General features: G+C 42.0%; 1 protein-coding gene across 1 annotated transcript in view; it reads left to right on the forward strand.

Moving 5' to 3' along the window:
* COL8A2 (collagen type VIII alpha 2 chain) overlaps positions 1 to 14715 on the forward strand; it is a 70601-nt gene that overhangs the window by 20800 nt on the left and 35086 nt on the right. The window contains exon 2 of the mRNA XM_033157706.1: positions 13415 to 13544. The gene's annotated coding sequence lies outside the window, so the exon portion shown is untranslated. The remainder of the gene's footprint in view (positions 1 to 13414; positions 13545 to 14715) is intronic.

The following is a 14715-nucleotide window of genomic DNA, read 5'->3' on the forward strand; positions in this document are numbered from 1 at the left end:
TGAGTTTGACATTCAAGGAAGCTTAGCGTCAGGCCAGCCTTTGATTTTTCTCCTTCTCATGGTCAATTAACCTTTTGGAGCAATACCAGGCAACATTTGCTGCCTTGAATTCCACCCTTTTGCTAGAGACCTGGCAAGCTATTAACTCAGACCAGCAGCAGCCATGGTGATGCACTGGGGAAACCTCAGCACTGAACAACACAGGCATCAGGTTTAACATTTATCCACTGTAGAGAGGGGAATCCCATTCTCTTCCCCACTGTCTTGTTCTTTGCAATGCAACCATCGTATCCACTAGTCAATGAAGACTGCCACCTAGTGGTTTAATGTTTGGTGGGGGTGGAGGATTCCTTATTTAATCTTTCTGTTTGGTTGCAAAGTGAAACTTGGGAATTTTTAACTATTTTTTTCCAGATCAAACAAATTGAAATTAATTTATAATATTTGGCAGTCAGTCTGTCCAAACCTGTTGCTTTTATCCTTTTTTTTAAACAACACTTCTGTTGGCTTTTCCACATTCACTTTTTCTTAAGAGGTAGAGTTACGGTAGGTATTGATTGATTTTGATCTAAACCTTTTTAAATGGGTTTTCAGCTAAGCACAAGTTATTTCCTCAATTAGTAAAGAAATACTTCTTTTCCAGGAAAAGTGCTAGTTTACAAAGAAAACATATGTAACACTTACCGAGAAAGCATTCAAGTGATAGCTTCGTCTCTTCTGGTTGGGTTATTTAGCACAGTGTTTTTCAACCACTGTTCCGCGGCACACTAGTGTGCCGCAAGATGTTGCCTGGTGTGCCGTGGGAAAAATTAGTTTATTTGATTCCTATTCAAGAGAATTACTTTATATATAGTCAATATAGGCACAGAGTTAAATTTTTTAACATTTTCTAATGGTGGTGTGCCTCGTGATTTTTTTCATGAAACAAGTGTGCCTTTGCCCAAAAAAGGTTGAAAAACACTGATTTAGCACACAGGTGGGGAATATCCTATAGAAAAACAGGTAACACTTTCGCCATGATCTCAACAGGAAGCTAAGTTTGTGAACTCTCGCAGACTGCTTCGTTCCCTTAACAGATCTGGCCTTCAGGGACTGGAAATGCTAAACTAGTTTTCCTGTGCCTTACCGATAATCAGAAATTGCCATTCATTCCCAAAACTTGAAATACCATTTTATGAGACGTTATACTCTATTCATGTTTGGGTTAAAGGTGTGTCCCAGGTCTGAAATAGTTGAAGCCCATTGCTCTAAGGGTGCCAAGTGAAATCTGTTACCCTATCTGTCCTGCCACTGGAAACTTTCTCTTCCTGACACCATTTCCTCCATAAGTGATTCCTAAAACACCTCGATGGAGGGCACAAGGAGAAGGGGACGACAAAGGATGAGATGGTTGGACAGTATTCTCGAAGCTACTAACATGAGTTTGGCCAAACTGCGGGAGGCAGTGAAGGATAGGCGTGCCTGGCGTGCTCTGGTCCATGGGGTCACGAAGAGTCGGACATGACTGAACGACTGAACAACAACAACAAAACACCTCCTTTCATTGGTTTCCACCCTGAATACCCCACTTTCTCTTTTCTCCCTAGTGTAGCTTGTTTTTATTTAGACAGGGATGGCCCTACCTTTAGGCAGAGTGAGACAGCCACCTTAGGCACCAGGTGTAGAGGGTGGAAGCAAAGAATTAGATGCCACAGCGCCTGTCCTAAGATATTGTGTTGCACTCAGGTACAGTGCAGGGTCCTGAAAGTTTCTGTACGTGGAATGGGAGGAGGCAACATCTTGTCATCTCATGTAGCAAAATGTCCAACCCTGGATTTCGACTTATGAGTCTGCATCATTTTTATTTTTGTGTACAGTTACTGCTGATTTTGTGGCACTTCATAAATAACAAATAAAAAAACTGCTACAACAAACTCATTAGTAAAAGCTGCTCATGTTGAATAAGTAATATCATCCCCCAACCCCAAGATCCTTGTGTTGTTACTTAAAAGTTTGTAGATTTGGTCTCAGGCAGAATTCCCTGGGGCGAGCCCCAAAAACTTACATGCTCCTTGTGTTAAATACCTCCCTTAAAATTTACCCTTTGCTACTTGTACTAGATGTGATGGTGCAGATGGGGATGCATGAATGCATCTCTGACATCTTCTTTGGCTTGGTGCAGCCACATTCCCGAACCCACCATGTAAAAGTCAAACTCCACTGATGCCTTCACACTTAGCAAGTCTTATAAAAATGGACTGCCCTCAGGGGAGGAAGGAGAGCCACCTTCCCTTGCTTACAGGCAGGCTTCTAACCTGAAACAGCTGTTTACCAAAAAGAATGGACCACCTAACAGAGCTGAATTAAAAAGCCAAACCTCAGCAATTAAAATGAGGGCCTGCCAAAGATGGGCAAATCACTCTTAACACTGTTCCACGAGAGTTTCCTATGTGTTCAGCCACAACTCTGAACGAGGCGGCCCCTGTTTTCATTATTTCTGTCAAGTATATATGCATACAAAAAAATGCATTTAACTCCATGTATCTTATGCATTATTTAATAGGTATCCCCCCAATGCATATTTTGATCAATTCTATTTTTAAAATATATTTTTATCAAGTTTTACATAACAAATTTAAATTCAAACATTAAACACCAACATCTTCATTTAAGATTCCCTGAATCCTTCGACTCCCCCCACTTCCATGGTTACCATTATCAATCTTTTCAACTGCTTCCCTTATTTTCCCTATTTATTTATTTTTAAAATCCATTTTTACCATAGTTGGGGTTGTGTTTTTTTTGTACATTACAAGCATTACTCAAATCCTGCCAAAGTTTTTAGTTGTTTACAGTGTTCTCTTAAATACATTATAATTTTTTTCACTCCTTAAAGTTCTTCTCTTCCTGGCTTCTGAATTTCGCCATTTCAGAGTAGTCCATCTTCATCAGCCATTCCTCTCTGGTCAGTACTTTGTCTTCTTTCCATCTCTGGGCCATTAGTTATTCGCGCTGCTCTTGTTGCATACATATTTGTTTCTGCTCTTCTCTGCACCTAAAATGCCTAGTAAAAAAGCCTCTTTTCAACTCATTGTAAATAATTTCCCAGAATGCTTTTGTAGTCTTGCACGGTAAAATGTACCTTCTTTCTCCTTGCATTTCCAACAAACATTTGAAGTAGTTCTATACATCTTTGCTAATTTTACAGGTGTTAAGTACCACAGATCCATCATTTTCATGTAATTCTTCAACGCACAGCACGCTGTAAATTTATTTTGATCCATTCTTTTAGTTTTGAATTGCATCAGAATATTACGGAAGTGTGGTGGATAACTGAACTGCAGCCCACACATTAACCTGAGTTGAGTGAAGATCAGGTCAATGTGTATCAGAGTTCACAAGGCCAAAATTCCTCAAGCATCTCCAGAGATCATCTTGGCCTGTTTTGGCAATGCTGTTTAATAGACCTGTCAAAGGCTTTTGGATTTCAACCAAGGAACCTCATGGCCTCAGGCTGGCCTCTTTTCCTTTTTTCTTTCCTTTTTACTGTTTTAGGAAATAAAATAAAAAAATTCCTTCCACTAAGCACCTTAGAGACCAACTGAGTTTGTTCTTGGTATGAGCTTTCGTGTGCATGCACACTTCTTCAGATACAGTGAAACGGAAGTCACCAGACCCTTAAATATAGTGAGGGAGTGGGGAGGGGTATTACTCAGAAGGGTGGTGGGAATGGGTGATCAGCTGATAGGTGTGGAAAACCTGTTAACGACTGCAATTTTTACAGGGTCTTACAGGGAAAGGCAAGGGGTGAGATGGCTAAAGATAGCTTTGTCATGTATAATGAGATAAGAATCCAAGGTCTGAACAAGCTGATCACCCATTCCCACCACCCTTCTGATCACCCATTCCCACCACCCTTCTGAGTAATACCCCTCCCCACTCCCTCACTATATTTAAGGGTCTGGTGACTTCCGTTTCACTGTATCTGAAGAAGTGTGCATGCACACGAAAGCTCATACCAAGAGCAAACTTAGTTGGTCTCTAAGGTGCTACTGGAAGGAATTTTTTATTTTATTTTGTTTTGACTATGGCAGACCAACACGGCTACCTACCTGTTACTGTTTTAGGAGTTATCCTCGTGTTTTTGTGTATTTTGTTAAGTTGTCTTGAATACTAGCTATGACAGAACATAAGAAAAGCCCTGCTGATAGTGCAGCATCCTTTCTCACAATGGCAAACTAGAGCAATTGGGGAAATATCTTGATAGTCCCCCCCCACAGTTTAATAACCTCCTAGAAATGTAAGTTAGCCTCTTGTGGGATTTGATGAAAGCCACGCTGAGAGGGAGTTGTGTCAAAATCTTTTCTGGGTTAAAGAGAATAAGGGAGGCAGTTTGTAAGCAACTGTTGTTTAGTATTGGGGTCTTAGAGAGGGAACACAAATGAGCTGGCAGTGCTAAAATATACCACAAATTAACGAGTAAGAGAAGTGAACTGGCTGTGGTAGATTTTCTTGCAATTCAAAACAACAATAAAAGCTCTAGGCTGTTTGCTAGATCTTTATGCAAGAAACAAGCTAGGAACCAAGTCACACAATTTCAGAATATCAGTCGGGAGCTATGTTACAAGTCTGAGGGCACTTGTCAAGCGTTTGCTGATTTTTATAATCTTTATTCAATAGATCACCCTGAACCTAACAAAACACAGCTCTATCTGGAGCACGCTGGGTTGCCTACTTTAAGCAAGACTCATCTACAGGTAAATTTAGTAAACAAAGCTGTAAGCAGTTGAATAAATTGGGTTGCAGTAGAGCTGTGTACACACTATTCCACTATCAGGGCTTTTTCATTTCTGTTTGCCTTGAAAGGATATACCCTTGGGTTAAGAAATCCCTTTCTTGATCCTCACTTAAAGTATGGGAATTCTGGGTTTGGAAACTAATTCCTGGTAGTTTTCCTTTACTCCCATTCATAGACCATCCATAGTTTTGTGATCCATCTAAATATAGACAGTATAAGGGATAGGAGGGGAAATGTTTATACTCTGTCCGGAACACAATCTGCAGAGGAAAACCCTTCACCTTCCAACAGTTGAAATACCTATTGGCATCTGTACAAATGGCTTCAAAAGCTGTACGGGCCTTCACTGTTATTTACCGTATTTTTCCGTATATTAGACGCCCCCATTGATAAGACACACCCTATTTGGGGGGACTAAAATTTAAGAAAATGGGCGGAGATGGCACAACTTTTAAAAACTGTGTCATGGTTTCTACAGCAAAATGGTTCTGTTCACTTTTTCTTTTCTTTTTTAGAGGTATGTTATCCTAATACCCAGATTTTCTTTATTTAGATGTCACCTCACTGGCTCTCTCCTAGGTTGTTAAAAACTTTGTAAATCTGCTGTTGTAATTGATGTTACAAGTTTGGCATTTGCAAATGAATTATTTCCGAAGTGTGTAATGGGGACACTCGATTCACTTAAGTATTCCCCCCCCCCATGTGATCTTTAGAATACAGTTTGATTGTTTTATATTGGTTTGTTTATTTTAATATAGTTTTTAATATATTGTTTATTTTAGTACAGTGGAACCTTGGTTCTCGAACTTAATCCATTCCAGGAGTCCCGAAAGCTTCCTGCACTCAAGCAGATGCTGCGTCGGACATTCGGCTTCTGAAAAACGTTTGCAAACCAGAACACTTACTACCGGGTTTGCAGTGTTCAGGGGCTGATTTGTTCGACAACTAAGCCTTTCGAGAACCAAGGTACCACTGTATTGTCTGCAATATTATTTTAACATAAAATGACCAACCAGACACCTATGGGCAGCCCACAAGCAGGGCCTGAACACCACAGGTGCTGTGTTCTGAAGCCACTCTATTCCCCCATCCCATCAGAATTCCTTCCTTTCTCTTTATTTCCTTCTTATTTTTCCTGGCTTTCAAAAGTTTTTCCCCTTCTCTTTGTATGTAGTTTCAGAGCAATTGGAAGGGACACTTTTTTATTTGATGAAAAAGAATGTTTGGGTTTAAAAAAAAATGTTTCCTGGATGTATGGCTTCAGGAAAAGAAGTTTTTCCACATCGGTCTGAGAACAAATTGGTAGGCTTGTCTTATATATGTGTGTATATATAAAACACTAAACCCAGAAAAGAATTGCTTTCAGTTGCTTTCCAGAGCAGTAGCTGTATTGATTTGTTTTTAAAAAATAAATCTTTGTATATTCTTTTGAAAGTTACCTGTGAAAGGCTTTACGGGCACAAGTAGTGCCCGTGGGTGCCAGGTTGGCATCCCTGTGCTGGGGTATGCAATATCTGATTTTTCTATGTTTTTCATGGTTCTTGTTTTTATCTGCCTTGAGTCCCATTAGAGAGAAAGGCAGGGAATGATGATGATGGTACATATTGGAAAACAGAGCTGTATGTTCCATGTAGCCTAGCTTGTGGCTCCCTAAGCTAGCTTGCTGCCCTCACATGGAGAGGATGATACTGTCCTATTGCCAGTATTGAAGTAAGATTCAGCTGCCACTGTGGCCAAAATTGGGGTGAGGAAATCAGTCTCGCCCTTTGCCTCGTCTATGGCCATACTACCCTGAAGGAGCAATCTCGCCCTTTGCCTCAGGCAGCAAAGTGTCTTGAACCAACCCCGCTTGTCAGATTCCCGCTCCACCTCTTGTATCTTATGAATTAGGCTCATGCCATAATATGGCTGCTTGAGCCCTTGAAACTTCACAAATGGCTGGGGTGTGGTCTGTGTGTATTGATTGGTTTTAGTTTTCAGAACTGAATGTTGCTTGCTTTGATTACCCATGTTTGCAATGAATGGTGCTTTTCTTGTTATTTTCAAAAGACTTTGCCTTTTGCGATGCTAAGAAAATAATAATGTTTTGTAGCATGACACAGCTCTATGAGGCAAAAGTGCCCGTAGGGAAAGGGAAAGGAGAGCTGGAAACAGTGGAGAAAGTGAGTGATGGGTGTGTGTGTGTGTGTGCAGTAACAAAGAATCTCTACAGGAAAAAAATGTCTTCATAACAGGAAACGTCTCATAAAATACCTGTGGTTTGGCATGTATTGTTTGGCTGGCCAAAATATGCACCTGGCAGCTTTACCCTCCTATTAATGCTTCAGTCTGTCTGGTATTTCAATGGATCTCAAAATTACAGTGGTTGGGGGAGGTGGCAGCAAACAGGAAGAAAGGTTTGTAGGTCTCTGAAAGCAAATAATAATAATAATCCTGAAGAGGGAGGAGATAAATAATAGGAGTTATGGTAATGATGTTTACAAGATGGAATGGTGAAGGTATTTTGATCTAGGAAATGGCCTTTTGCAAGTTTCACCAAGGGGAGTGACAACAACCTGGTGTGTGTGTGTGTTTGAGTCTGAAAAGTAGCTTGTTTACATGAACTTTTTGACACCAGGTTCGTGTACTGTACTTGCCAAGATTCCCGTTCTGAGCAAAAGCCTGCCAGTTTAACATGGAGCTCATTTCTCTGCGGGTTTGAAATTGGATTTATTGACTCCACATTTGCTTTGCCCCAGTTTCATTCAAAGTGCTACAAAACATTTGGCCCCACATTGTGTTCCCCCCCCCAAAACAATTATATATATAAAAACAACTCCTTTGCCAGAACTCATCTGTCTAGATCAAAGCACTGTACAATGACCTCGGCTCCTCATCAAGCTAAGTGGTTTTAAATATATTTATCTACGTAAACAAACCACAAACAAGCCTAAAGTGATGTAAAGTTCATAAGAAATAAAAGAGAAAACAATTGTTCGTTAAAAACACTGAAGATACCAAACATCACCCAATAATTAACACCCAATAAGCAAAGATTGTGCTGTAAGATGAGAAACCAATTTCAGGCATTTTTTAAAAAGGAGGCCAAGGAGGGGCCCCCCAACTTATAATTAAAATGGTTTGCCGCAGTAATAAAGCAAAGAAGTCTGAAAATCTCTTGGAATGATGAACAGCCTGAGTGGGAGCCACAACCAAGAGGGCCATTCTTATCTCCAAGAAACTCAGTAACAAGTGATGATAACTGAAGAGAGCAGACACTAATCTTACGGTGGAGTAGCAGCATTTGTGTGCATTGGCACTTCTGCATGGAAGCTACTGAGCACTTCAGCTTGTATGAAATTAACACTGAAAAGCCTGCATAAGGAGCCAACTTATGAAATTACAAGTTCACACAAGTGAAACCTCCACAGAAATGCTAGCTGGAGGCTCTGAACACTAATGAGGTGGTTGCACAGGGCCTCCAGTTAGCAACTGTAAGAATCATAAAACGACATCAAAAGTTTCCTAGCAGAACACCCACTATCAAAGCAAGCATCCAAGGCAGCAACTTCACTACCCTGACCATCAAGACAGCTGAGAGTTTCTACTCTGCAATTATGACCATAAGTTACTAGCTTACTGGTAACTTCAAACTCTCTTCTAGAAGCAAAAAGCTTCCCTGCAGGATCACCTAGATAGGTGGGTGTTGTTGTTTAGTAATGTCCGACTCTTCGTGACCCCACTCCTGTCTTCCACTGCCTCCCGCAGTTTGGTCAAACTCGTGTTAGTAGCTTCGAGAACACTGTCCAACCATCTCGCCCTCTGTCGTCCCCTTCTCCTTGTGCCCTGAATCTTTCCCAACATCAGGGTCTTTTCCTGGGAGTCTTCTCTTCTCATGAGGTGGCCAAAGTATTGGAGCCTCATCTTCAGGATCTGTCCTTCCAGTGAGCACTCAGGGCTGATTTCCTTAAGAATGGGCAGGTATTTGCAATCATGCCCTTGGCATCCTCTTTCACTGTTGTACTCATCTAGTAGATAGGAAAACTCCCCTCAACATTCTGACTTAAATCTGCAACCTTGTACATAAAGGAGGAAATACTGCAAAAAGAGAGACCTGGCTGCTTGTTTTGATTTCCTTCCATTTTCCTTTTACAGCTCTAAATAGACTCCTGGACCAGCGAGGTGCATTAATTACACCAGCCTCCATTTAGCTGGCATTTAGGTAATGCCACACTAGAGATGCATATAACTTCGAACTTACTGGATTAGAAAGCGGGACCTTGTGCTCTCTAAAACATGATTGCTGCTATTGTGTATTTACACTTCTGCCACCATGCCTGCCTGTAACATGACAAACAGGACATGAGGTTTGCCTTTACTAAGATTCCAATCCAGGGATAAGGAATCTTACGTGGCCTTCTAGATGTTATTGGACTACAGCTTCCCTCATCCCTGACAGTTGTCCATATTGGTTGGAACTGATGGGAGTTGAAGTCCAGAAGAATCTGAAGGAGCACGGGATCTCTAGCCCTGTTCTTAGCCTATGAGCTGAGGTTAGATTTGTAAGACATACAACTCAAAAACACTATAATGTACTGAAATATGTGTTAGTATGTAAATCAGGGCTGGCCTTGGACATTTTGCTGCTGGAGCCAAAATGCCCTGCTGCCACCATCTCCTCCTCAACAGGTGCCCCCTGCTGCTGCCATGTGGGGTGCAGTAGTAGTGGGGTATGGGTGTGGTAACAGTGGGGTGCAGCAGCAGAGGAAGCAGGGCACACCCACATAGGAGATGGCAGTGGTGAGCTTTGTGCTCCTCATGCCCAGATCTGCCACCTGAGGTGACTGCCTCATGTCACTTCATGAGCAGGCCGGTACTGATGTAAAGTATGTAGCTTGAAGATCTGCTTAATGGTGCCTACTGAAAGTTGGCAAACAAGAACATCTCAGAAGCAGCTTCAGAAAAGCCTCAGGCAAGTTTCCAGGGAGACAGAAACCATAACTACATACTATAGATGTTGGTTGATTTTTTACAACTTTGACTGCCTTCGCTTCCCAAAAGAATTCTGGGAATTGTAGTTGGGTGTGTTGCTAAAGACAATAACCCCCCTTTTCAGAACAACAGTTCCCATGTTTCCCTGGGCAGAGGGAAAGGTTGCTTAACTGATTAAGTTTGTAATTAGGAGGGTATGAGTGTGAATGTGTCAATTTTAGTTTTGCATTTTCTCGGTTTTTCATTTTCCCAATATTAAATTCAGTTCTCAACATTTCCAAAGCAGTCTTTTCCCCCCTTAATGTCCTCATGAAAATTCACCAGCATTTTTGTGCAAATTTACCCTAATATACACATTTTCCATCTGGTACACAGGCTGAGACCCTACCTGCCCACAGACTGTCTCGCCAGAGTGGTGCATACTCTAGTTATCTCCCGCTTGGACTACTGCAATGCGCTGTACGTGGGGCTACCTTTGAAGGTGACTCGGAAACTGCAATTAATCCAGAATGCGGCAGCTAGACTGGTGACTGGGAGTGGCCGCCAGGACCACATAACACCGGTCCTGAGAGATCTACATTGGCTCCCAGTACGTTTCCGAGCACAATTCAAAGTGTTGGTGCTGACCTTTAAAGCCCTAAACGGCCTCGGTCCTGTATACCTGAAGGAGCGTCTCCATCCCCATTGTCCAGCCCAGACACTGAGGTAGAGCGCCGAGGGCCTTCTGGCAGTTCCCTCGCTGTGAGAAGTTAGGTTACAGGGAACCAGGCAGAGGGCCTTCTCAGTAGTGGCGCCTGCCTTGTGGAACACCTTCCCAGCAGATGTCAAGGCAATAAGCAGCTATTTTACTTTTAAAAGACAACTGAAGGCAACCCTGTTTAGGGAAGTTTTTAATGCTTGATGCTGTATTGTTTTTAATATTCGGTTGAAAGCCGCCCAGAGTGGCTTGGGAAACCCAGCCAGACAGGCAGGGTATAAATACATTATTATTATTATTATTATTATTATTATTATTATTATTATTATTTCCCTAATATAATGAATTTTCTATGTTATTTTCAGTAAGCTATTCACTTATGCTCACTTTCCCCTAATATGTGCATTTTTGTGCACGTAGTTTCACTGGAGAACTCCACTGCAATTCAGAGAAGGATGGCTCTGTTTTAGTCAGTGTATTGTTTTGCAAAGTTCAGATTGGGTAGTTCGCTTTCGAATGGAAACTGAATTGAGTTGCTTGCCCCATCTGACCCAGAGATTTGCTCCAATTCAAGAAGCGTGACGCTGAAGCTGTGCTCCAGTTGTTCCACACATGTTGTCAGCACATTAGTACCTCAGATGAGCTGGTCTTTGGGCTTAATTAATTGTGCAGTCATTGAAAACCTACAACAAGCAGCTGCTGTGCCTTTTATGCCTCAGTGCTGGTCTGCTGTTTTAGGCCTCCAAAATGGAGTACACTTATTCTAAGCTGATGATAATTATTGCAATGCATCATCCCTGTAAAATAAGCTTCCCAAACGTCCAAAGAGATTTTGCATTTAGCAGCGGACAGCAGCCAGAGAGGAGTGGTGAATGTTGAAGGGGGATATTATATTCCCTCCAAGGAGGGAGTGGAAAGAAGGCCCCCTTGTGTCAGAATTAATGAAGATTGATGTCCACCTCTACAGCTCCTTGAAGGAAATGCAGCCATTTCCTTCTGCACACTCCAGGTCTTTCACAGAGCATCGGCTATCAAAGTGTGCAGTTAAGGATAGTCAGGAACACAGCACCAAGTATGACCTGTTCCAGATAATGATTTAGGCCAAATGCATTGCTGAAAGGTGAGAGCTGCTGCCTCTACTATGACTGCAGTCAGGCTTGGAGCAGATAAGTTGTTTATGCCCTGGACTGGCTGCTTATAGTCATTCAGTGAAACTATATTAGTCTAAAAGCACATAGAGACCCCACTCTTGCTGAAGCTAAGCAGGTCAGGATCTGGCAACATACAGTACCTTGGGTTCCATGATGGAAGAAAGGTACAATCTAAATGTATGAAAAGAAAGAAAAACAAAAAGCCCATAGTCCACTGTTGCATAACATGTTTCTAACGCAAAAGGGCCAAGATTCAGATCTTGATATATCATCCGTTGAAGGGTAGCAGTGGTGAGGGAGGCCCAAGACCCTGGAGAAGCAATGCCATTGTGGTTAAAATGTTCTGAATATGTTTATATTTTATTGCAAATTGTATTGCTTTAATATTTTGATGTTTGCTTCCCCCTGGGCTCTTTTGGGAGGAAGTATGGGATGTAAATTTAAAAAACAAATAGTGAATCAAGCATTTCTCCTCAGCTGGGGTGTTTAGACTCATAGTTGAATTGTAGAGTTGGAAGGGACCCTGAGGGTCAGCTAGTCCAACCCACAGCAATGCAAGAATCCTGCCCACAGCTGTCCCTGGATGGGCTTGAACCACCAACCTTTTTGGTTAACAACCAGATGCACCGACCCATTGTGCCACTGAGGACTCCCTCCCAAGATCTGGTAGCTGCAGTGGTGCGTCAGAGCAGGACTTTGCAGCTGACAGAGAAGCCCAGTGCCCCACTGACCAGAAATGAGCAGGAGGGGCCCCAGATGTACCAGGAATATACATTACCATTTAAAGGGAAGAGGCATAAGATCATTAAGTCAAGTGTCTGAAAAACTGCAGCACTGGGTAACTCTGTCATTGAGAATAGAAATCTCCAACCGTTTCCTAAGTATTGGAAACATCTACCAAACGTCCTAGGCTATTAACTGGTAAATTGACCTAAGAACAGGTGGATCATTTAGCAGCCATAACAGTATGTTTATGTATCTTTAATCATTACAAACATGAATGGAAAGAGAATCCTCCTGAAAGCTGTGCAGAACAATATTTTGGGCGCATGTGGCATCTGCGTGCAGCAGAATTTGTAATGTGTGAAGCAGCCTTCTTTAATCCCAGATCTCTCCCTTTTCTTCCACTACTTCATGTGAATGGCCTCAGAGCATCAAAGTTCCAAACTGAGGAGAAACAGAGCATAAAGGAGACATAAGCCCTAATTGTTGCAAGCTGCTCTGGAAGTCCTTGCACTGAAGAGCAAAAAAACCAAATAATTGCAATGACTAAGTAAAATAGAATTAGGCTCTCATTCTTCCATGTAAATAGACTGGTCTGATTCTGTTCTAATATTTGGTGTTCATGGGCTCATTTGGTTCTTTTTTTAAATAATGCCACTGTGCACACATGTGGGAATGCCAATTTGGGAAGAAAACTATTCCCCTGTGCTGCTTTCCCAGAACTCGCTCTATTTTCTGAATCTCACTGGAATCTAAAGTCTTGCTCAGGGAAAGCTCCATGAATAAACAATCCCGGTGTTTCCTTATGTTTCTAGAAATGGAATTCCTTTAAAAAAAAAAAAAAAGTAATTCCATTACTTTCTGAGTAAACCCACGACAGCCTCTCCCTGTTGGGTAACATCTCACAAAGATATAACAAATTGCCTGCGATTCATGTTTTGTGAACAGTACTGAGGCCGCTCTTTCTCTTGTAGCCAACCATGGTGTATCTTGGGATGTCAATAAAACAACAGGATCTCTCGCCTCTGAGAACGTCTCACAGAACTCTAAAGCTCAGTTTTGCAACATGATGATCTCTCTTTTGGTTCCTTCTAGGAGTATGACTCTATGGTCTCGGTCTCCTGGCTTTTAGCAGATCTTCAAAAGGAGCAAAGATATGCTGTGAAACTGGACTTCAGGTTTCTGCAGAACATTTGCACTTGGTCTTGCCGTGCCAAGACTCCAGGTAAGCCTGCTCAACTAGCTTTCTTTTTATTAAGAAGGAGCTATAGTTCAGGGATGGAGAACATATTTCGCAAACAAAAGGTGCCAGGATCAGTCCCCAAAGTAGTAAAAACTAGGCTAGAACGCCTGCTTCAACTGTTTTACTCTTCATGGGAGGGACTAGAGCAAGAGGGGAGCTGCATACACAGCATACCTTAAAGCACATGACTTTGCCCAAAGAATCATGGGAACTGAAGTATTTTAAGAGTGCTGGGAAGTAACTTTGTGGGGGTAAACTACAGTTCCCAGGATTCTTTGGGGGGTAGCCATGTACAGTGTCTTCACAGCCTAGAAACCCGTAGCCAAAGAAGTTGTTGCTGGACATCAGCCCAATTCACAGTGGTCAAGGATGATGGAAATTGTAGTTCAGCAGCTTCCAGGGGACTACAGGTTCCCCACCCTTGGACCACAGCTTGGTGGTAGACCCAACATGCATTGCACATAAAAGTTTAATCCCTGGCATCTCCAGTTAAAAAGCTATTAGAGAGTAGCTCCGAGGAAGCCCCTCATCTGAGATCATAGTGAGCAATTGACAATCAGAGTAGTCATTGCTGAACTAGATAGATTAATTGTCTGAATTGGTGTAAAACAACTTATTTTGACTGTATAAATATACAGTGCCATGTTCTAAATCTTCTTTCTATCATGCTTTTAAAAGCCCAAGACTTCATCACATTTTAGCATTGTAAATGGAGTGAAACCAAGGCAGGGAACACAGATAACAGGAACAAACCTATGTGTATCAGAGCCGGCTCAGTTCAGTGTTTGCCATTACATTGTGTGGGACAATGAGCTGCAATTGGATACGTGACTGGCAAAGGACATAACCTATTTCATCCACAAAACTGGATGCACCTGGGAGATTGTCCACACCACCCTACTGATGACCCTGATAGGAACAAAGACCCATTTTGTCCAGCATCCTGTTCTCATGTTGGCCAAGCAGCTGCCTCTGAGAAGTTTGCAAGCAGGACATGTGTGTAGGAGCACTCTTTCCACTTGTGATTCTCAGCAGTGGGTATTCAGAGGCATACCACCTCAAATTCAGGAGATAGCACAGGATAGATATGGCTAATGTCATGTTTACACTGCTTCCCAAACCAGTAGTGGGACTGCAGACTAAACGGATGTGC

The sequence above is a fragment of the Lacerta agilis genome, chromosome 8, assembly GCF_009819535.1.
Source record: "Lacerta agilis isolate rLacAgi1 chromosome 8, rLacAgi1.pri, whole genome shotgun sequence".
NCBI classification, from domain to species: Eukaryota; Metazoa; Chordata; class Lepidosauria; order Squamata; family Lacertidae; genus Lacerta; species Lacerta agilis.